The following is a 26,130-nucleotide window of genomic DNA, read 5'->3' on the forward strand; positions in this document are numbered from 1 at the left end:
GCATTTCTATAGATGATGTAGGGCCAAGACCAGTGCCAACAATAATGTATTTTGTAAATCTTCACAATGAGTGAAACAACAGAGCACACTCACCAGTGAACAAACTTCAGCAGAGAAATACTTAGTGACTCCTCTCCTAGTAGGAGTGCCCCAATCCTGCCTACCTCACAGCCAAGTTCAGAAATGTATCTGGGGGCTTCTACTCTAACAACTAGTGAGCGGACTCTGCTCTTGACAGGGCAGTGACAACCACAGAGCAAAAGAGGAGGCCCTACCCAATACCCAGCACAGGCTCTGATCACTACGACACTAGTCACATCTCCATCAAGGGGATAACAGCCTTTAAAATAAAGGCTATAAAGAAGACACTATATAAAGAAGGACACTATATAATAATAAAGAGATCAATACAGGAGAAGATATTACACTTGTCTATATATATGCACCCAATTATAGGAACACCCCAATACATAAAACAAATAATAACAGACATAAAAGAAGAAATTGATAGGAATACGATACTAGTAGGAGATTTTAACACCCTTCTCATATCAAAGGACAGATCTTCAAGACAGAAAATCAATAAAAGAGATCCTAAATGGGTTTGGGTGGACTCTGGGAGTTGGTGATGGACAGGGAGGCCTGGCGTGCTGTGGTTCATGGGGTCGCAAAGAATCAGACACAACCGAGTGACTGAACTGAACTGAACTGAACTGAAATGATATAAAAAGATCACAGGGAAAGAGATTATAAATAATACAATATAACAATTAGACTTAATTGATGTTTTCATCCCCCAAAAAGTGGAATACACATTCTTTTCAAGTGCACATAGAACATTCTCTAGGACTGACCAAAATCAAGACTCAACAAAACTGAGTGTAGAAATTATTTCAAGCATTTTAATTTCAAGCATCTTTTCTGACCATACCAGCATGAAACCAGAAATCAAACATAGGAAAAGCAACAAGAAAAAAACAACTACATGGAAACTAAACAACATGCTGTTGAAAAAACAATGAGAAAACCAAAGAAATTTAGAAATACCTTGCACAAATTACAATGAAAACACAACTATACAAAATATATGGGATGCAGCAAAAATCATTCTTAAAGGGAAGTTCACTGTGACACAGGCCTTCTTCAAGGACCAAGAAAAATCTCAAACAACCTAACCCAACACCTAGTAGAATTAGAAAAAGAACAAACAAACCATAAAGTCAGCAGAAGAAAAGAGATAACAAAGATCAAAGAGGAAAAATTAGATTTTTTTAAATAGGAAAAAAATCAATAAAACCAGGAGCTAGTTCTTTAAAGGGTAAAGAAAATTGACAAGCCTCTTGCCAGGCTCATCAAGAAGAAAAGAGAGAAGATCCAAATAGACAAAATAAATTCAAGACAACAAATCACAACTGATATCACAGAAATACAAAAGGAAAAAACATAAGAACAATAACTATGAACAATTATATGCCAACAAATTCAACCTAGAAGAAATTGACAACACTGTAAAAACATACAGCCCACAAAAACTAAATCAAGAAGAAATATATAACTTGAACAAACCAATCATAGGCAGTGAAACAGAATCTATAATTTAAAAAAAAAACAGCTCCCTACAAGCAAAAGTCCAGTATCAGTTGGCTTCAGAGGCAAATTCTACCAAACATACAAAGAAGAACTTACACTGATCCTTCTCAAGCTCTTCCAAAAGATTGAAGAGGAAGAAATACTTCCAAAGACATTCTAAGCCTCCATCACCCTGATAACAAAACCAGACAAAGACACTGTCAGACTCTTTGATGAATATAAATATGCAAAAATTCTCAAGAAAATATTAGCAAACCAAATCCAAAACCACATAAAAAAGATCATATACCACGACCAAGTTGATTTATCCCTGAGTCACAAGGATAGTTCAATGTATGCAAATCAAACAATGTGATAACCACATCAACAAAGGAACAGAAATAAACCACATGATCATCTTAATAGATGCAGAAAAAGCATTCAGTAAAATTCACCATCCACTGAAGACAAAAAAAAAAAAACCTCTTATGAAAGTGGGTATAGAGGGAATACATCTCAACACATTAAAAGTTATTTATGACAAACCCCCAGCCCACAGCCAATATAATACTCAACAATGAAATGCTGAAAGCCTTCCCACTAACGTCTAGAACAAGACAAGAATGCCCACTCTTACCACTTCTCTTGAAGATAGTATTGAAGTCCTAGCCACAGCAACCAGACAAGAAAAAGAAATAAAAGATAGGCAAATCAGTAGGGAAGAAAAAAACTCTCATTATATGCAGATGACATGATACTATATGAATGAAACCCTAAAGATTCCACACAAAAACTATTAGAACTAATAAATTTAGCAAGGTAGCAAGATACAACATCCAAGAACAGGTTGCATTTTTTTTACACTAACAATGAAATATCAAAAAGGGAATGTAAACAATCTCTTAAAATTGCATCCAAAAAATGCTTAGGAACAAACCTCACCAAAGAAGTGAAAGACTTCTATGTTGAAAACTGCAAAACAGTAATAAAGGAAATTGAAGATGATTCAAAGAAATGAAAAGTATCCAATGCTCTTGGACTGGAAAAATTAATATTGTTAAAATGACCATACTACTGAAAACAATCTACAGATGTAAGGAATCTGTCACATTACTCGTGACATTTTTTCACAGAATGAGAACAAATAATCCTAAAATTTATATGGAATCATAAAATATCCAGAATTGCCAAAGCAATCCCAACAAAAAAGAGCAAAGTTGGAAGCATAGCAAGCACTCCCAGACTTCAGATAATACAACAAAATCACAGTAATAAAAACAACATGGTACTGGCAAAAAAACAGATATATGATAATGGAACATACTAGAAAGCCCAGAAATAAACCTGAACACTAATGGACAATTAATCAAAAGGGGCAAGAGTATAATCAAAAGGGGCAAGTGTATAATCAAAAGAGGCAAGAATATACAATGGGGAAAAAACAGTCTCTTCAGTAAGTGGTGCTGGAAAAGTTGGACAGTCACATGTAAATCAATGAAGTTAGAATACACTCTTACACCATTCACAAAAAATAAATTCAAAATGGTTTAAAGATTTAAATATGAGAAGATATCATAAAACTCTGAAGGGAGAACATAGGCAAAATATTCTCTGACATAAATTGTAGCAATGTTTTCTTAGGTTAGTCTTCCAAGGCAATATAAATAAAAGCAAAAATAAACACATGGGACCTGATCAAACTTATAAGATTTTGCACAGCAAAGGAAACCATACAAAACTAAAAGAAAATCTATGGGCTAGGAGCAAATATTTGCAATGAATTTAAGCAAAAAGAGCTTAATTTTCAAAATACACAAACAAGTCACATACAGCTCCATACCCAAAAAACAATCCAATCAAAAAAGGGGCAGACCTAAATAGACATTTCTCCAAAGAAGACATACAAATGATTTAAAAGCACATGAAAAGATGTTCAACGTAACTGATTATTCAGTTCAGTTCAGTCACTCAGTCGTGTTCGACTCTTTGCAATCCCGTGAACTGCAGCACGCCAGGCCTCCCTGTCTATCACCAACTCCCGGAGTCCACCCTAACCCATGTCCATTGAGTCGGTGATGCCGTCCAACCATTTCATTCTCTGTCGCCCCCTTCTCCTCCTGCCCTCAATCTTTCCCAGCATCAGGGTCTTTTCAAAGAGCCAGCTCTTCACATCAGGTGGCCAAAGTATTAGAGTTTCAGCTTCAACATCAGTCCTTCCAATGAACACCCAGGACTGATCTCCTTTAGGATGGACTGGTTGGATCTCCTTGCAGTCCAAGGGACTCTCAAGAGTCTTCTCCAACACCACAGTTCAAACTGATTATTATTTAATTTGGTATCACCTCACATCAGTCAGAATGGCCATCATCAAAAAAAAAAAAAAAAAAAAAAACCTACAAACAATAAATGTTGGAGAGGCCGTGAAGAAAAGGGAACCCTCTTAAACTGTTGGTGGAAATGTAAACTGGTACAGTCACTATGGAGAACAATATGAAAGTTCCTTAAAAAGCTAAAAACAGAGCTACTATATGATCCAGCAATCCTACTCCTTGGTATTTATCTAGGGAAAAAAAACATATTTTAGAAAGATAGATGCACATATTTTAAAAAGATAGATGCACCCCAGTGTCCACTGCAGCACTATCTACAACAGCCAGCACATGGAAGCAAACTAAATGTCCATCAACAAAGGAATGAATAAAGATTAAGATGTGATATAGCATTACTCAGCCATTAAAAAGAACAAAATAATGCCATTTACAGAAACATGGATGGACCTAGAGAGTGTTATACTGACACTGAGGGAAGTAAGTCAGAAAGATAAAGACAAATATCATATAATATCCCTTTCATGTGGAATCTAAAATGTGACACAAATGAACATATCTGTGAAACAGAAACAGATTCAAAGACATAGATAACAGACTTGTGGTTGCCAAGGGGAAGAAAGAATGGCAGAGGAAAGGATTGGGAGTTTGGGATTAACAAATGTGAACTATTATATACAGGAAGGATAAACAACTAGGCCCTACTGTATAGCACAGGGAACTATATGTGATATCCTACGATAAACCGTAATGGAAAATAGTATGAAAAAGTATACATATATGTACAATTTAGTCACTTTGCTATATAGCAGAAATTAATACAACATTGTAATAAAGTATATTTCAATAAGCTTTTAAAAACTAAAATGAAATGGGCAAAGGATCTAAACAGATACTTATAAAGATGACATACAAATTGCCACCAGGCACATGAAAAGATAATACCACTAATCATCAGGGGAATGCAAATTACAACCGCATTAAAATATCACTTCCCACCAGTTAAAATGGCTATTATTAAAAAGATAACAGTGTTCCTAAGGATGTGGAGGAAAGGGAATCCCTGTGCACTGTTTATGGTAATATAAACAGGTACAGACAGTATGGGAAACAATATGGAGGGTCCTCAAAAAACTAAAAGTAGAGTTACCGTATAATCTAGAAATCCTACTTCTTGGTATATATACAAAGAAATGGATGATATTCTTATATAGAAGGGATATCTGCATCCCCCAAGTTTATTATAGCATTATTCACAATAGCCAAAATATAGATATATGTTTAAATGGAAATATATATTTTTTTCTATTTTTGTTAACTTTATATATTGTTTATTTTTTAACATTCATCCAGACATTTTCTCTATTCTCAGCTAGCTACAGCCTAAGTTCATCAGAGCTAGGAAAGCAACTTCATCGTTGATGTTATTTAGGTATTATTTTCCAGATTGAGACTATGCTATCATGGTACTTAAAGAGCGCTACTTTTAACTGCAAAATGCTTCATTATTTTCAGCATACCTTGGTTATGAAGTCGCTTGATTAATTTTATTCTCAGATGTAGTAGATATACTGATCAGACATATAAGCACAGGTGCAGTGCCAGTGGTGGTGGTGGTAATGGTGATTATGTGTGTGTTTGTATACGTACATATACTTGACAATCTTTATATAAACACAAATCTTAAATATTTAAATACTAAGATGCTTGCTCCTAGTATCTCATATACTTTACTTTTACAAATATGGTTCTGGGGAACCCTACTGTGTCAATCAATCAGTAAATCCTCCTACCCTGGGTTGGACACTGGGGGGAGGCACATTAAGGAAAACTGGCAACTTCTGTCCTAGGGGAATTCACAGTATAAGAGAACAATCAGGAAACAAACAAACAGAAAAAGACAACTTTTAAGTATCAGGAACTTTAAAAAGTAAATATACAGATATCATCTATAAACTGACAAGACGCCAAAACGGTTTTAACACTCATTTCAAACCTAAACGTCTAAGAAGTGGGAATTCCCATCTTGAGACATTTGTGTCCATGCATAGGTGTTATGATCTCAGTTGGTCCTAATTCTGGTCTAGAGGAATAGATTATCCAATCTCCTTAAGACTCAGGGTTAATATCAAGTTAGGTGCATGTTCTCAGTACTTAATGAATTATAAAATGTCTTTGCCCCCTCTTCCTCCTATTTCATCTCTTTTTCCAATGATATTTATTCATATATGAAAAATAATTTATAATTTTATAAAATATAAAATTTATTTACAATATCTACAACTGAATGCATTCTGTGTTAAGTAGAAATATGGAGATAAAATATTCAATCCTTTCCCTCACAGAGTTCACAATTTAATGACAGGAGATAAACAATTGCAGTACAGTGTGAAAAATGCTACCAGTCTAGGGAAAAGAGGACCAGAAAAAGACATGGGAGGCTTCCTGGAAGAGATACTACTCACAATGAAACTTGGAAAATGAATAGAAATCTGGACTATGTGTATGTAGAGGGTGGAATTCTTTGCTTACTCCAGTTATCTAGGGTAGGAAAATACTCATTGATTTAGGGTCTTCACCCTTGCTTTCAATAAATACCATATATTTTCTAGGTCTTTCCTGCTTTACAAAGCACTTCCTTCTTAGCTATAGGTATCAATAGAAATAGAAAAGAGGTGACAGGATCTCAGTCTCCAAATCCACAAGCATAAACCTGCTGATTTCAGCCACTTTGGCAGGGTTTTAGAAAATACAGATCATGCAAAGATATGGATCTTAGAAATATAAATCCTACAGACCTAGAAAATATATGGTATATATTGAAAGCCAGAGTGATGATCCTAAATCAATGAGTACTTTCCTACCCTAGATAACTGGACTAAGAAAAAATTCCTTTCTGAAAGACCACTGATTTTCATACTACGTGTATTGGGCCCAGTGTTCTCAACAAGGGCCACAGAGTGGACACTGAGCAGGCAGATGCCCAAGTCCCCACTCCCTGATTGAACTACTCAATATTTCATTGGTTTATACATCAGAACTTTGCCTAAGACTTCTTTTTAAAAGTGTTCTGCTGCTTAAAAAAAAAGTTTAAAACCACTGTCCCACTGCCCTATATATTGATGGGCTCTATTTTTCAAGAATTGTATCTAGAATATCCTTAATCTCTAAAAAAAGAAAATCAGAATGATAGGTTCTCTGGCCTTACGGTCTTTCCTGAAAACCTCTTCTTCCTTTGAGTATCCTCTCCCTATATCCAACCCCTCTAGATCCCCATTTCCATATCTTTTTGATTCATAATAGTCATTACTAAATTCAGTGTGATCTCTTTGCAAGGACAGAGATGCTATTCTTTTCTGTGAGCAAAGAAATCTATATTTATCCCAAGAAATCCTCCAAAAAAGAAAAAAAAAATCTGTGGCTTTGCACCATCTCCACCCTCTAGTCTCCTACTTTTAACTTTGTTCTACTTTGTATTCAACAACTCTGGTAAATTCCCAGGGTCTTCTAGGCTCATCTAGCTCTTTTTTGCCAGTACAGTTGCTGCTTCTACCACCTCATCTAGAATTCTGTCAGCCTATAACTTTTGAGGCCAGGAAATGTTCCCCATTTGCTCCTGTATTTGTCCTGGATGTAGATTTTCCTCAAAAGATATTTTAATTGTTATTGCTACAGTTACATAAGCCAGTACATTCATGTGTGTGCTTACTGACTCAATCACATCCAACTCTTTGTGACATCATGAAAAGTAGCCCGCCAGGCTCCTCTTTCCATGGGGATTCTCCAAGCAAAAATATTGGAGTGGGTTTCCATGTTTTCCTCCAGGGGATCTTCCCAACTCAGGGATCCAACCCAGGTCTTCCACATTGCAGGTGGATTCTATGCTGTCCGAGCAACCCGTGAAGCTCAAGGATACTGGAGTGGGTAGCCTACCCCTTCTCCATGGGAACTTCCCAAACCAGGAATCAAACCAGGGTCTGCATCACAGACAGATTCTTTACCAGCTGAGCTACCACGGAAGACCTAGTACATTCATGGGCTCAGCTAAAACTGATGTGTACTCAATTACATGCTCTCCTCCCAAACCCTTTCTCTACCGTAAAATTACTCAGGGCTATGTACTTTAAACAGTAGATGCACATACTTTTCTGCCACTCCTCTTTCTGCTGCTAGAAACAACTCCTCTGTGCTCACCCCATTCCTTTCATGCATGCTCAACTGGACTTTAAAAGTTTCAATCTGTTTCTTAATTTGCTTCTGCATGTTCTCTGAGCTTTTTTTATTTTTTTCAAGTAACAAAAATTGAACTCAAACTCTCATTAGTAAAACAATCCATGCAATTGGGAAGCCCTAGGGATGCTAACTTAAGGCATAGCTGAGTTTAGGAGTTTTCAATTCATGCTTCTTCTTTCTTTGCTCTTCCTTCCTTTTTCTCTCTCTCTTTCTCTTTCATTTTTCAGCTCATCTTTCTCCTGTATTTGCTGATTCTCAGGCACACTCTCTCCATATGTCAACAAATGTGCCTCTTAGCACCTGTGATTTTAGAAGCAAAGGGACTTTTTTCTTCATACCAGTTGCCCTTGTCTAAGGCATATATACAACCACAGAACAATCATGTGAGAAGAAGACTATTTATTGACCAGCCTAGACCCTCTACAACCACCTTCAAATCCCTTTCTCATCTTTGATAGCATCTCAGAGACAGAAAGGCCCCTGCAATTACAGCCAATCAGAATTTTATGGCCTGGTATTGAGACAGTTTCCAACACCAGGAATCAGAACAGATATAAGAATTTGCATTATTTGTTGAATTGAGTGTCTTCCTTCTTTTTTTAATCCTCTCACAATTCCTTTTTTTATTGCAAAATTTAAAACGTATTTAAGCTAAAACACTTCTGCTCTGGGTTTCTGGTATTTTTCCTCCAAAGCTTAAGCAGTAGCTTTAAGTCTCATACCAAATACAGAGCCTTTCATCAGCTGATTATGCTTTCCCTTTGCCTGGAAGCAAACAGCTCTGAGACCCAAAATTTCCTGGGTGAAATTCTTTTCAAAGTTTCCTGCTTCATCTTTGGGTTTGTAATAATTTTTTTTTTCTCCACTCAGCACACAGGAATACATCTTTGATATATCAACCAGTATATTTCTCTATTTCTTGTTTCTTCTAAAAATATATATTAGGCATAGATGGATGGTTGATAACTGAAAGATGATAGATAGACAGACATATGTGCAAACAGATAAAGAGAACCGAGTAGAACTGAAGCCATCTCATGAACCAGCAGTTGGCAATTCCAATCCATACCAGGAGTGAACCTAACCAGGCTCTAAAGTAGTACATTCCCACTCCCTAGAAACACTCACCAAGATCCCTCCCACAGTGTTAGACACCCGTCCTCTAGCCAATGCTCTTTGAAGCTCTTTGAACAGATTTTCCCTGAATAGGAAAATGGAGAAATGACTCCTCATACCTTTCAAAGCCAGGTTGCTCCAAGTGGATTCTGATTCCCCAGGTGATCTTTTGCATATGTCTCCTGAATGAGCCCCAGAAAATAATTCCTTTTCCTATCTGGTGGCTCAGTGGTAAAGAATCTGCCTACAGTGCAGGAGACCTGGGTTTGATCCCTGGGTGGGGAAGATCCCCTGGAGAAGGGAATGGCAACCCACTCCAGTATTCTTGCATGGAAAATCCTATGGACAGAGCAGCCTGGTTGGTGGGCTACAGTCCATGGGATCGCAAAAGACTGGGACACGACTTAACAACTAAGCAAATCAACATCACATCCCATTAATTAGAGGACCTAATCAAGATCATCTCCCAAATTAGGAATATTTTTCTCTCCATGTAGGATATCACCCACCAGAAACTATTTTAAGTCTTAAAATCCCCAAATGAACGTGCCTCCCAAAATTCAGTTACTGATACATATCCTAATCCCATTTGATCAACTATGCAAATGATAGTCATAATTCTGAGAGATGAGACCAGCTTCATTATATTATATTCTCCTATGAATATAGAAAGACAAGAGAGGCACTCTTCTTTTCACCCATACCATCTCTTTCTTAAATCATCCCTTTATCTCTGCTTTAATCTACTTCATTTTTAAAAGGCCAAGAGATTTAAAACAGTAGGTGATACCACATGGGAATCACAGAAGAAAAATATAATAAAAATCCAAAAAGGAAGTGGTCAAAGTGAACACATCACCAAGAAAAAGGAACCCTTCAGGAAGTTTACCAAGGGACATTTTAAGATAAATATCTTCCCCAGTTATGAAGTACTTTTCAGCAAGATCCACTGAGAAATCAAGAGGCACTTCCTTCGCCACCTTTGCTTTACACATACAAACAAAAACTACCTTACTTAAATCCCAACATATAATAGTTTCAAATATTGCATAGAGACCCTAAAGTAATGAGATAGAAAATTTAAACAGTTAATTGAAAAAAATGTACTTCATGCTCTTCTCTAAAGAAAAAGTTATTTTTGTCCATAATGTAGTCATTAGCATGCCTAAAGAAGCTAATTGTGGAGAGGTAAAACTCCATGTTCAAAAAATGATTAATGCTCAAGAAACAGTACAGAATGGAGATCAAATGGGTATGTTCAGTAACACCTTATTCAAGTCTCAGCTTCTAATGGGGAATCTTAGGTAAGTTACTTAAATTTCTCCGAGCCTCTGTCATCTCTCCAGTGAAATGCAAATTTCTCTCCTAAGTTTCTAGGAGAATAAATTGAAATGTAACACAGAGAACCCACTAGGTAATAGATAATACATGGTAGACTTTAATTATAAGTTGATTGTAGTTGAAGAATTGGAGAGAGGTAACCCTTCCTTTCCTGGCAGGAAAGCTATGACAAACCTAGACAGTGTGCTGAAAAGCAGAGACATTTCTCTGTCTGGAAGGTCTATATAGTCAAGGCTATGATTTTCCCAGTGGTCATGTAAGGTTGTGAGCGGGACTGTAAAGAAGGCAGAGTGCCGAAGAATCAATGCCTTCGAACTTTGGTGCTGGAGAAGATTCCTGAGAGTCCCTTGGACAGCAAGGAGATCAAACCAGTCAATTTTAAGGGAAATCAACCCTAAATACTCATTGGAAGGACTGATGCTGAAACTGAAGCTCCAATACTTTGGCCACCTGATGCGAAGAACTGACTCATTAGAAGAGACCCTGATGCAGAGAAAGATTGAAGGCAAGAGGAGAATGGGATGACAGAGGACAAGATGGCTGGATGGCATCACTAACTGATGGACATGAGTCTGACCAAGCTTCAGGAGATGGTGATGGACAGGGAAGCTTGGCATGCTGCAGTCCATGGGGTCACAAAGAGTTGGACATGACTGAGCAACTGAACTGAACTGAACTGACCAATCAACAACTCTTTATTTTCCCTACCCCCAAACTGAAGTATTTCAATGAAAAACATCTTTACCTTTGAGTGTCAGCACTGTCTTTTCTCTAAATTACAAACTGATAGCAATAAACAGATAATTGTTTCTAAGTCACTCTAGCATTGTACCTTCTTAGCATAACAATGACACCAAAAACATGCTTGCTCTTAAAACTTATTCTCCAGGAAAATAATTAGAGCATCCAACTACTAAGAAATAGTCACTGTGCCTGCAAAGTAAATTCTCAAATATTTTAGCTTTTCATTTTCTACTTTTCAAGTTATGAAAACATAAAAATAAAAGGAAATAACTCCATGTGGCACAGTACTCACCAAAGATGCTTAGAACATGCTCTTGAGCATAAGAAGAGAAAAATTGAATCAGAGTAAAAAAAGAAAAACCTAGGGTTGAATCCCACCCTCACATCTCATCAGCTTTTCAATCACATAAGCTCTCTAAACTTCAGTTTTCTCATCTGTAAAATGAGAATAATAAAATGCAACTTAGAGAGTAATATAAAAATTAAATTGAAAATGCCATCTCCAGTGTTTCCTGTAGTAGGTTTTCTTTAAAAAAAAAAAAAAAAAGAAGAAGGTATAAAAAGCCTAAATACTCCTGCAATTATCTCTCTTTCCATAGTCATAGGAAAGAAAATTAAACCAGTTAATCAGGGCATTCCCTAGTTGAACTCTAGTTTTCTAGTAGTTTTAGTGCCAGAACTGTTTTCTCAAGCAAAATTTTATGTAGAAGCATAAAATATTATGTTAAAATATGACTGCTTATTTTCAACCCCCCACCCATCCATCCATTGACTTACTAAATATCATCAGCATCAGGCACTGTGATAAACACTGGGAATACAAAGAATAAGTCATGGCTCCAGCTTTCAATGAAACTGACACCCAGCCAAAAATAAATAAATAGATGAATAAGAATTAGGGGCACATGAAATGGAATATTTGCTGCAGACCCAGCATAATATAACTCCAAATCAACGTCTTGAGTGAGACTGCTTAGAAACAGGGAACAAGTCTGAAACTTGAGTGCATAAGAACAGACAGAGAACAAAAACAAAAAAAGAGAAGTAATTACAAAAGGAAGGCTCAACACTTAAGATAAACAAGGATTCCAGAGGTAGACACTGGAGAGATCTCATGTAAGCATCTGGAGAGGGGTTATAATTCAAGGGCCATAGCTGCCTAAGGGTAGAGTAGGAAAGCAAGCAAAGCAAAGTCGCTCAGTCGTGTCCAACTCTTAGCGACCCCATGGACTGCAACCTACCAGGCTCCTCCGTCCATGGGATTTTCCAGGCAAGAGTACTAGAGTAGGAGGAAGCAGTTAATGGCATAGAGCCAGTTTGAAGGAGGAGATTATGGAAATGCAGAAAAACACATTCAACAATATAATACTATGTGACATTTTAGAAGTATAAGGTTCAGTAAGGCCCTGTATCCTAAGTGAATCATTCATGATTTACAGTGCATTTAGAGGAAAGAACTACATGAGTAAAATGGTTTCCACATTATTTCATGCAAAGATTGTGAAGAGGCAACTGGGTTTATTTGGCCTGGAGAAGAAAGGGTTAGAAGTGCCATGACAGCAGACTTCAAATATCTAAATGGCTATGGAGGGGAAAGGAAATCCATTCTGAGCAACTCTATAAACTCCATTTCCAGAGCTTTCACTATGATCTCTAGTCCCTTCTAAGATACAAATAAATAAATCTAACTATAAACTGATGAAAGTGAAAGAGGAGAGTGAAGACGTTGGCTTAAAGCTCAACGTTCGGAAAACTAAGATGATGGCATCTGGTCCCATCACTTCATGGGAAATAGATGGGGAAACAGTGGAAACAGTGACAGACTTTATTTTGGGGGGCTCCAAAATCACTGCAGATGGTGACTGCTGCCATGAAATTAAAAGACGCTTACTCCTTGGAAGGAAAGTTATGACCAACCTAGATAGCATATTCAAAAGCAGAGCCATAACTTTGCCAACAAAGGTCGGTCTAGTCAAGGCTATGGTTTTTCCAGTGGTTATGTATGAATGTGAGAGTTGGACTGTGAAGAAGGCTGAGCACTGAAGAATTGATGCTTTTGAACTGTGGTGTTGGAGAAGACTCTTGAGAGTCCCTTGGACTGCAAGGAGATCCAATCAGTCCATTCTGAAGATCAGCCCTGTGATTTCTTTGGAGGGAATGATGCTAAAGCTGAAACTCCAGTACTTTGGCCACCTCATGCGAAGAGTTGACTCATTGGAAAAGACTCTGATGCTGGGAGGGATTGGGGGCAAGAGGAGAAGGGGACGACAGAGGATGAGATGGCTGGATGGCATCACTGACTCGATGGACGTGAGTCTGAGTGAACTCCGGGAGTTGGTGATGGACAGGGAGGCCTGGCGTGCTGCGATTCATGGGGTCACAAAGAGTCGGACACGACTGAGCAACTGACCTGATCTGATCTGATCTGATGAAGCATAGTTTGTAAGAATTTTTAATTTATGTTACAGGGAAACTGAAGTAAAATAGCAATTAAAAAAGTGAAGTTAAATTTTAGATGATCTAATCTCAGAAAACCACAAATATACTTGTAAAATTGCTTTGCCCTATCATTAACATACACTATATCACAAATGTTCATCTTTTAGTCTTTAATATAGTGGGCCTACCTGGTGGCTCAAATGGTAAAGAATCAGCCTGCAGTGCAGGAGATCTGGGTTCTATCCCTGGGTTGGGAAGACCCTGGAGAAGGGAATGGCTACCCACTCAAGTATTCTTACCTGGAAAATTCCACAACAGATAATCCTGGTGAGCTACATCCATGGGGTCGCAAAAAGTCAGACACAACTGAGTAACTAATGCTTTCACACTTTCACTTTGATGCTTGATGAAGCTAATTGGAACCAGCATGATTGGTCAATGGCTTGAAAAATTGGAGTGACTAACTGTTTTTTCAACAGTAACAACCGTGAATATACTAGTTTTTTATAGACGTTTATGCTAGGCCATTCAGGTATGACATAAATCAAATCCCTTATGCTTATACAGTGGAGATGACAAATAGATTCAAGGGATTAGATCTGGTAAACTTAGTGCCTGAAGAACTATGGATGGGGGTTTGTAACACTGTACAGGAGGCAGTAACTGAAACCACCCCAAAGTAAAAGAAATGCAAGAAGGCAAAATGGTTGTCTGAGGAGGATTTACAAATAGCTGAGAAAAGAAGAGAAGCAAAAGGCAAGGGAGAAAGGGAAAGATATACACTGATGCAGAGTTCCAGAGAATAGCCAAAGAGAGATAAGAAAGTCTTCTTAAGTTAACAATGCAAATAAACAGAGTGGGAAAGACTAGAGATCTCTTCAAGAAAACTGGAGATACCAATGGAAAATTTCATGCAAGGATAGGGACAATAAAGGACAGAAATAGTAAGGACCTAACAGAGCAGAAGAGATTAAGAAGAAGAGGCAAGAATACAAAGAAGAACTATTCAAGAAAGGTCTAATGACCTAGATAACCACGATGGTGTGGTCACTCACCTCAAGTCAGACATCCTGGAGTGTGAAGTCAAGTGGGCCTTAGGCAGCATTACTATGAACAAAGATAATGGAGGTGATGGAATTCCAGCTGAGCTATTTAAAATCCTAAAAGATGATACTGTTAAAGTGCTGTATTCAATATGTCAGCTAATATGGGAAACTCAGCAGTGGCCACAGAACTGGAAAAGGTCAGCTTTCACTCTAATCCCAAAGAAGGGCAATGCCAAAGAATGTTCAGATCATCGTACAATTGCATTCATTTCACATGCTAGCAAGGTAATACTAAAAATTCGTCAAGCTAGGCTTCAGCAGTACATGAACTGAGAACTTCCAGATGCACAAGTTGAATTTAGAAAAGGCAGAGGAACCAGAGATCAAATTGACAACATTCATGGGATCATAGAGAAAATAAGGTGATTCCAGAAAAGCATCTACTTCTGCTTCATTGACTACACTTAAGCCTTTGACTGTGTGGATCACAATAAACTGTGGAAAATTCTTAAAAATATGGGAACACCAGATCACACTCCTGCTCCTGAGAAACTTGTATGTGAGTCAAGAAGCAACAGTTTGAACCAGATATGGGACAATGAACTGGTTCAAAACTGGTAGTACAACAAAGAGTACAACAAGGATGTATATTGTCACCCCACTTTTTAAGTTCCGTGCAGAATAAATCATGTGAAATGCCAAGCTGGATGAATCACAAGCCAGAATCAAGATTGCCAGAGAAATATCAACAACCTCAGGTATGCACATGATACCACTTTTATGTAGAAAGTGAAGAGGAAGTAAAGAGCCTCTTGATGAGGGTGAAAAGGAAGACTGAGAAATTTAGCTTAAAACTCAACATTCAAAAAACTAAGACCATGGTATACAGGCCCACCACTTCATGACAAATACATGGGGAAAAAGTGGAAGCAGTGACACATTTTATTTTCTTTGGCTCAAAAATCACTGCAGACAGTGATGGCAGCCTTGAAAATAAAAGATGCTTGCTCCTTGGAAAGAAAGGAAAGAATTGATGCTTTTGAATTGTGGTGTTGGATAAGACTCTTGAGAGTCCCTTGGACTGCAAGGAGATCCAACCAGCCCATCCTAAATGAAATCAGTCCTGAATATTCATTGGAAGGACTGATGTTGAAGCTGAAACTCCAATACTTTGGCCACCTATAGTGAATAACCGACTCATTTGAAGAGACTCTGATGCTGAGAAAGTTTGAAGGCAGGAGGAGAAGGGGACGACAGAGGATGAGATGGTTGGATGGCATCACTGACTCAATGGACGTGAGTTTGAGTAAATTCCAGGAGTCAGTGATGGACAGGGAGGCCTGGCAATGGGGTCACAAAGAGTCGGACACGACTGAGCAATTGAACTGAGCTGACTGATACTTCTTGTGTTAGTTGTTCAGTCTTGTCTGACTCTCTGTAACTGCATGGACTGTAGCCCGCCAGACTCCTCTCTCTATGGGATTTTCCAGGCAAGAATACTGGAAAGGGTTGCAATCTCCTTCTCCATGATACCTATTGTAGATATTCTATTATAGTAAACAAGATTTTTTATACCCACAACCACTATAAATATCAGTTCAAAATTGAAATGGATCAGCAATACAGCATTGCTTCTATATGACTAGTTTTAAATTATACTTTGGACCCCCACTCCACCATGTGTGAGCAACAGTGCTTTCAGATAACTTGAGGTCTCCCCACTCTTTCTCTAATGTTATATCTACATTCAGCGCATTTCTGGAGCATGAGCATGGCAACATAGGAAGACTAGTGAAGAGGTGTATCTGATTCTTGAATGTCATAAAAAATGCACACAGCATCCCATGAGACACTCCTGCCTAGTCTTCAGTCATCAACATACAAGCATCTCTGCAACTCTCTTCCACATCAAGCTCACAGAACTTCTTCAGGTTCTGTTTACTTTCTCTCGGTGCATTCCTGCCCTCTTCAACTTTCTTCACTACTCTGGAGCAATAAGAAACACAAATGGCCCACCTCAGCACTCCTGTTAAACCACTAGGCAACTATTTCAACTATATACTGTACCCCCGTCTTCTAGATAAGGAGCATTATGAGATTTTGTTAGCTCCTTGCACTGCACCCAGAAATAAGGACTCTCTTGTCTGCCTGTGTCCAGCCCAATCTCAGATCTCAGTTCAGGGTTGAGGTGAACAGGGCACAGGGCTACTTCAGTGATCCTCCAGCATTTAAGCTCTATCATGTCACTCAACATAAGAAAACTTTTCTAGTCTCCAGGCAGGGGAAATACTGGCATTCATTGATAACATGTTTTTTTATGTATGCCGATTTTATCAAGAGCCTGAATTTCAGACAAGTGTTTGATTCTTTGATTTTTTTTTTTTTTTTTTTTGGACTCATTGGAAAAGACTCTGATCCTGGGAGGGATTAGGGGCAGGAGGAGAAGGGGAAGACAGAGATGAGATGGCTGGATGGCATCACTGACTCGATGGACATGAGTTTGGGTGAACTCCGGGAGATGGTGATGGACAGGGAAGCCTGGCGTGCTGCAATTCATGGGGTCGCAAAGAGTCGGACATGACTGAGCAACTGCACGGAACTGAACAGAGAAAAATATTCAGAACAAGCAAATGACCCCAAACCTTGAGATTTGGGCACATATTAGAAGATAGGAAATGTGAGTAGTCACTTAACTGGGGTAAATGCAATCAAACACCAATAAAAATAGTTTACCTAGAATAATTGGCAGGTAAATGAAAGCTATGTGTGAAACTAGGGAACAGTGTGATGTCCACAGAGACTGCAGAAACTGAGGGAGTCTGTACTCTTTTCCAAGTTTTCTTTTTATGAACACCATGGAGCAGTCACAGAGTAGATCAGAAGGATCCCAGAGAAGTCTCCATAATGGTTCAAAATAACGTGGGGTAAACAGGAGCCATGCTGAAAGGACAAGAAATTCTATACAGATGGAACAAAAACCTTAGTTGGTGAGGAACAGGGCAGCAAGCATTGCCATCCTCATGACTGTAGTAAAAAACCATTGCATCTAAGAAGGGACAGAGTGGAAAAAAAAATCTACTCTTAAATAATGTGCAATAGAACTAAGAAGTCCTTACCTCTAAGAACCGACAACAGAGTACCTGTCTAAGAAAGAAACTTAGTTTAAATATAAAGTACTCCCTATAACTAGCTAATAAGCTATGAAGTGAAGTGAAAGTCGCTCAGCTGTGTCCGACTCTTTGCAACCCCATGGACTATACAGTTCATGGAATTCTCTAGGCCTGAATACTGGAGTGGGTAGCTTTTCCCTTCTCCAGGGGATCTTCACAACCCAGGAATCATACTGGGGTCTCCTGCATTCCAAGTGGATTCTTTACCAACTGAGCTATCAGGGAAGCCCATACCCTACAAGCTTTGGGTAACCACAAAAGAATCCTGGGAGAAGGAAAGGAGAAAAAGACGAGTAGGAAAAGAAGCCCTTTCTGAGGTACAAATAAAAGAACAACCTACAGCTTAAGGTCTAACATACTCTGCTTTTATAAATCTACCCTAAACACAAAGATGTCATTAAAAGATCTGAAGCCTGTGGTGCCACGTGTACAACATACCTCGAAACCAGCCCCTTCTCTGATTAACTCAATTTTGCAAATCAAAGGCCTGAGAGAAAAATGATGCATCCCTTTCCAGGCATAAAACCTATTTACCTCAATCTCTACTATCCTACATTCAGCTTTTAACCAAAAAGAGAGATGCACAGGGCAAGAAAGAACACTCCCAAAAGACAAAGCAATCATCAGATTCAGACACTAATATAGCACATATTGAAATAACCTAAGATAATATGTTAAAGATTCTAATGGAAAAGGCTGACAAAATGTAAGATCAGATAGGAAATTTCACCAAAGAGTTTATGACTACAAGAAAGAATCAAAGAAAAAATATTTAAAATGAAAAGACAGATAAAAAAATATCTTCGATCAATTTAACAGTACACTCAACATAGATGGGGCTTCCCTTGTGGCTCAGCTACAAGGCATCAAGAATCTGCCTGCAATGTGAGAGATCTGGGTTCAATCACTGGCTTGGGATGACCCCTTGGAGAAGGGAGTGGCTACCCACTCCAGTATTCTGGCCTGGAGAATTCCAAGGACTGTATAGTCCATGGGGTTGCAAAGGGTCGTACATGACTGAGCATCTTTCACTTCACTTCACTTCAACATAGACGAAATAAAGAATCAGTGAATTTAAAGTGTGGTCAACAGAACTTATCCATACTGAAACACAAAAAGAAAAACAGGAGTGGAGGGAAAAGTCCAGAGCTAAGTATCCCAGAGGTGTGCAACAATGTTTAACTTACAAATTATAAGAATCTTGGAAGGAGAATAAAGATTGGAGAGATAGAATAGGGCAAAAATATATATATATTTAAAGAAATAATGTACTGGCAGACTGCACTTAAGCAAGGATAATCATCACTGCTAACACATTTCAATACTGTGAAACCTCTATTATAATGCACTAAAAAGGGCATATTACCTCTGTAGAATCCTTCTGAATAATGTATAACCCCAATCTAGTCATGAGAAAATATCAAACAAACCCAAACTGACAGATATTCTGCAATCTAAAGTATAGTATAGTATAGTATTTGGATTATTTTTTTTAAAAAAGAATACCCTTGTTTCCATATTGCCAATAGCCTAAATAGGGAAGGCAGCAAGAATAGAACCATAAAAAAATCAAATAGGAGGCAGTTTCAGTAACTTACAAAAGAGATTATGATAACCTACACTAGAATGGGCAAAGTAGTCAGATTATGAATATATTATAAAGGCAGAGCCATTGGAATTTCCAGACAAATTGGACATGGAACATGAGATAAAGGCAAATAAATCTCAAGGTTTTTACCTAGGCAACTATAAAGACAAAGCTGACTGAGACGAAGACAATTATAGATGCAAGAGATCTGGAGATGAAGATAAATTCTATTTTGAATATGTTAAAATAAAACACATTTACTATTTCTATTAGATGTCCAAGTACATGTTTTATCAGCAACTGGATTTATAATCCTGGGGTTTTTAGGGAGTCTGATCTAGAAATACAGTTTGGAGAGATATCAGTATACAGTATCTGAAAAACGCATCTGAATGTATTCATGGAAGGGAAAAGAGTGGATCAGGTATTGGCATGCCTCTCCTGAAAAAGGTCATAGAGTGAATATTTTTGGTGTTAAGCACCATCCACTTTCTGTCACAACTAGTTAGCTATCTATACTGCTTAAAAGTAGCCACGAATAAGACATAAACAAATGAGCATAGTTATGTTCCAAAACAACTTTATCAAAACAGGTACATGCTGGATTTAAGCCATGGGCCTTAGTTTGCCAATTGCTGGTATAGATAAACAAAAAAGAAGGATCAAGGACTGAGCCCTAGGACATACAAATTTAAGAGGTCATGGAGGAAAAGAATAAGTACCTGGCACAGAAAATTGAGAAGAAGTAGCCAAGGAGATAAAAGAAAAAACAAGAAATAGTGGTGTTGTGAGCAAGAACAAAATAAAGTATTTGAAGGAAGAATGATTCAAGTCTACCAAATGCAGCTAATGGTTCAAGTAAAATGAAGATTGAGAATTGTCAGCAATTTGAAGGTCACAGGGATCCCAGCAAAAACAGTTTTGTAAAAGTTCAGTTCAGTTCAGTTGCTCAGTCATGTCCGACTCTTTGCGACCCCATGAATCGCAGCACGCCAGGCCTCCCTGTCCATCACCAACTCCCGGAGTTCACTCAAACTCATGTCCGAGTCCGTGACATTCAGTTCAGTTCAGTTCAATTCAGTCACTCAGTCGTGTCCGACTCTTTGCAACCCCATGAATCGCAGCATGCCAGGCCTCCCTGTCCATCACCAACTGCCGGAGTTCACTCAGACTCACGTCCATCAAGTCAGTGATGCCATCCAGCCATCTCATCCTCTGTCGTCCCCTTCTCCTCCTGCCTCCAATTAACCCATGATAAAAACTCTCCTCAAAGTTGGAATTGAGGGACATATCTCAAAATACTGAAGGACATTTGTGACAAAACCCACAACTACTGATGATCCAGCAATTCTACTGTTGATTATATATCAAAAAATTGATTAATTCAAAAGATACATGTACCCCAATGTTCATAGCAGCATTATTTATAATAGCCAGGATATGGAAGCAGCTTAGGTACACGTCCATCAACAGACAAATAGATGAAGATGTGGTGTGTGTGTGAGTATACATACACACACACACACACACAATAAATATTAGTTATAAAAAATGAAATTCTTCCATTTCCAACAATGTGGATGAACCAAGAAGGTATTATGCTAAGTGAAATGTCAGACAGAGACAGACAAAATATTTTATGCTATCACTTTTTTGTGCAATCTAAAAAATAAGATAAATATATATAACAAAACAGAAACAGACTACAGAAACAGAGAACAGAAACAGAGAACAAACTACTGGTTTCCAGTGGGAAGAGGGAAGGACGAAGGGCAAGGTAGAGGTATGGGATTAAGAGACACAAACTACTATGCCATAAAAGAAACAAGCAACAAGAATGTACTGTACAAAACAAGGAAATAGCCATTATTTTTAATAACATTAAATGGAGTATGATCTATAAAAATATCATTATACTATACACCTGAAACTAGTATAATATTGTAAATCAACTAAACTTCAAGAAAAAAAAAAGAGGTATATGGCAGACTAATAAAAAGACAAGAGAAATAACTATGTGCAGGAGAATGACTGTCATGAATGATGTCACTTTTCTTTTTATCAAAGAAAGTAACATTATGAAAGGGTGAGGAACAGTGGAAGAGGTGACAGGATCAAAGGACTGTAGGTCCCAGTAAGGCTGAAAGATTGTCAGATTTGGAGAATTAGATGAAGTAACCCAGAAAGAGGTGGGGTACTGACCAGAGAGTAGGATGTATGAAATTGAGATTGGTAGATATATAATTGCAAGTAATGACAAGGTCACTGACTTTTTCCCAAGCTCAAGACCTTACTCCAGCACATCATATGTATTCATTCATTTCAGTTCAGTTACTCAGTAATGTCCAACTCTTTGAGACTCCATGGACTGCAGCACACCAGGCTTCCCTGTCCATCACCAACTCCTGGAGCTTACTCAAACTCATGTCCATCAAGTCATTGATGCCATCCAACAATCTCATCCTTTGTTGCCCCCTTCTCCTTCTGCCTTCAATCTTTCCCAGCATCAGGGTCTTATCAAATGAGTCAGTTCTTCACATCAGGTGGCCAAAATATTGGAGTTTCAGCTTCAACATCAGTCCTTCAGATGAATATTCAGGACTGTTTTCCTGTAGGATGGACTGGTTGGATCTCCTTGCAGTCCAAGGGACTCTCAAGAGTCTTCTCCAACACCACAGTTCAAAAGCATCAATTCTTCCATGCTCAGCTTTCTTTATAGTCCAACTCTCATATCCATACATGACTACTGGAAAAATCTTACCTTTGACTAGACAGACCTTTGTTGGCAAAGTAATGTCTCTGCTTTTTTAATATACTGTCTAGGTTGGTCATAGCTTTTCTTCCAAGGAGCAAGCACTTTTAATTCCACTGCAGTCAACATCTGCAGTGATTCTGGAGTCCAGGAAAATAAAGTCTGTCACCATTTCCATTGTTTCCCCATCTATTTGCCATGAAGTGATGGGGACCAGATGCTATGATCTTCGTTTTTTGAATGTTGAGTTTTAAGCCAGCTTTTTTACTCTCCTCTTTTATTTTCATCAAGAAACTCTTCAGTTCCTCTTAGCTTTCTGCCATAACGGTGGTGTCATCTGCATATCTGAGGTTATTGATATTTCTCCTGGCATTCTTGATTCCAGCTTTGCTTCATCCAGTCTGTCATTTTGCATGATGCAATCTGCCTTTAAGTTAGATATGCAAGGTGACAATATACAGCCTTGATGTACTCCTTTCCCAATTTTGAACCAGTCTGTTGTTCCATGCCCGGTTCTAACTTTTGTATCTTGACCTGCATACAGATTTCTCATAAGGCAGGTAAGGTGGTCTGTTATTTTCATCTCTTTAAGAATTTTTCACAGTTTGTTGTGATCCACACAGTTAAAGGCTTTAATATAGTCAATGAAGCAGAAGTAGATATTTTTCTGGAATTCTCTTGCTTTTTCAATAGTCCAATGGATGTTAGCAATTTGATCTCTGGTTCCTCTGCCTTTTCTAAATCCAGCTTGAACATCTGGAAGTTCTAGGTTCAGGACCAGAAATTCATGATTACATAACTTTTTAGTGTTTTCTAGATTTTCAATTATATTTTTCAGAAGTGAAATTCACCCATTTAAATGACAGACAATACTGATGACCTACTTTATATCAACAAGCATGATAAACTGCAACAATGAGTAAGGCAGTAATTATTGTCTTCTCTTCTCTGGGGCAATCCAGAGTCTTCTTCAGAGGCAGATCTTTACAGTTCCTCCTCTTTTAAGCTTGCATAAGCAAGGACATTATTCTGGGGGATTCCTGGGTACCTCTAATCACTTCACAGCTTGTACAGGTGTCGGGAACTCGTTAGGCATTACTGACATACAGGAGTATCTCTGATCATTAAGGCTTCCTGATGTTATCAAAGATAATATGTTTATCATTTACAAACAATGATAATAAATTCTTCAGCAACAGTACATTGGCTACTTAGTGATATAATGAATCAGCTTACCTAAAGAAGAAATATATTTTAAAACTTAGAGGTAAACACAATATTCAAAACAATAACTAAAGAAGTTAATTATGTATATTTATAAAATAATATTATATACTATATATATACTATATATACATATGTATATATGTATAAATAAAACATACAGCGTTTCCCAGGTGGTACCAATGGTAAAGATTCCACCTGCTAATGCAGGAGACATAAGCCACAAGTACAATACCTAGGTCAGGAAGATCCCTTAGAGGAGGGCATGGCAAACCACTTAGTATCCTTGCCTGGAAAATCCCATGGACAGAGAAGCCTGGCTGTCTACAGTTATAGGGTCAGAAAGATTTGGACACAACTGAAGCAACTGAACAACCACAACAACCTTCTTAGAATACACCAAAGTTTTTCTCTAAACTGACCAAACTTCAGAATAGTGTTTACATTTGAGTAAAGTGTCTGGGATTTAGTTGGAGCTTAGTGAGTAATAAATGAATAAGTGAACACAAAGTGATACTGTCATCTAGAAACCACTGACCACATCCAACCTTTTTTTTTTTTTTTCATTTTCCTTATGATATAAGATAAATGTCTTGTTTTTTCCTTTCCCTGGGACTATACATACACAAGTTATTCTCTCTCACGTTAGGTAACAGCCTTGCTTCATAAATACAATACTGACAGAACTGTACTATTTATAGCCCCTTGGCTTCAGAAGACATTTCCCCTCTCATTAATTTGTTTCCTTTTAGTCCCAAACTTCACTCTTTATATGATGATGTGTAACAGGGACAAATCTTTCCTGGCTTTGCTCATGCTCAGCAGAGAGCCTGGAAAGCTACACTTCATATACCAAGATGATGCCAGCCAAGTCCTGGCAAAAGAATGATTGAACACTCTCAGATTAATTTCATGGTTATTTGTTCCATCCCAGAATCACATCAGGCACAGGCCTCTAAGTTGAAATTGTATCACTTTGTCCTTGCTACCCAGGTTAGGGCAATGAAAAATGAGCATATTCCCCACCCTCTAATGATAAATAATGACTTTTCCCTTCACAGCTGAGATATATTTCACAGCATCATCAGAGAAGTCTAATTACCAAACAAAATGATAAGATATATCAGGATACAGGGAGCTTAGATTAAACTCACAAGAATAGGCATTTGCATCTTCGCCATCCTTCAGTGTCACTGCAGTAATAGAAAAGTGGCAACCGGAATGTGCATAAGAGCATTCCATTAAATATTATTTGAATTGTAAATAACTTAAAATTTTAAGCTACCCCCGTAAACAACTGTAAGGGAAAGATGCAAACATGTTTGGAGGACTGGCAAGCAGAGCTGGAGGGAAAAATAAGAGAGGGACTAATTTAGCACTAATTTGGTAAAAATAATGCAGCTGTGGGCCCACAAAGACAGGAAGCAAAACATTCATTTTTAGAAAGTTGACAGGGCAAATGTGGCTTTCACAAATTTTGATCTGTTATCATCCAGGTGGACTAACATGCTTTCTGCAACGGGGTCATTCTTGTGATCACTTCTTTTTTTTACACTAATAGTCCCTTAACCATAAGTGTGGCTTTCACCAACTAAAGGTTTTCCTGGTTGTGAGTTTTTTCTTTACTTTAGGTTTATACGACTCATTGAACTAAGTACTGAATCAAGGCACTGGTTCTAAATTCTTGTTTATTGAGTTTGGCTTAGTCATTCCAGCATCAATAAAAGAGACACAGCAATAAGTTGTTGGAGAGAATGCGGGAAAAAACATTTAAAAAGAAGGTTGAAGACGTGCCATATAGAACGGGATTTAACATTCACTGAATCAGAGTCCCTACCAAGAACCAGATACTATCTAAGTACTGAGGAGTTATATATAATCTTACTGTACCCAACAACTATTCTGCATGGTTGATAAGAAAAATTAAATAACTTACCAAAAGTCAGACAGTAGCAAAGAGGTAGTACCCAAATACAAACTTACACAAACTCTTGGCCTTATTATTCTCATTATATCACATAGTCTTATTTGTCACTGTGAAAGCCATTATAGATGATAATAAAAATTGCAGAAATTACAGGCAGACTCAAGTTGGATATTATATACCCAGTACCCCTTAAAATGCCTGGCAAATCAATGTCTGAAGGATGAAAGGAAGGAAAGAAGGGCAAGGGAAGAAGGGACAGAGGAAAAGAATCATCCTTCCACATTAACTATTTTAGTAAAATCATTAAACATAAATGGAGTGAAAGTGGTTCAGTCATGTCTGACTCTTTGCGACCCCATGGACAATGCAGTCCATGGAATTCTCTAGGCCAGATACTGGAGTGGGTAGCCTTTCCCTTCTCCAAGGGATCTTCCAAACCCAGGGATCAAACCCAGGTCTCCCACAATGCAGGCAGATTCTGTACCAGCTAAGCCACAAGGGAAGCCCCTTGTATATTACATATAAATAAAGATAATTTTTAAGAAGTAAAATACCTGTAAATATAAAATGAGCATGTGTGCCAAAGATTTTATGTAACACATCAAATGAGGGGACAAATAAGATGTTACAAATGGCACAAAAGAGAACTGAAGG

This window comes from Bubalus kerabau, chromosome 6 (assembly GCF_029407905.1).
Source record: "Bubalus kerabau isolate K-KA32 ecotype Philippines breed swamp buffalo chromosome 6, PCC_UOA_SB_1v2, whole genome shotgun sequence".
Taxonomy (NCBI): Eukaryota; Metazoa; Chordata; class Mammalia; order Artiodactyla; family Bovidae; genus Bubalus; species Bubalus kerabau.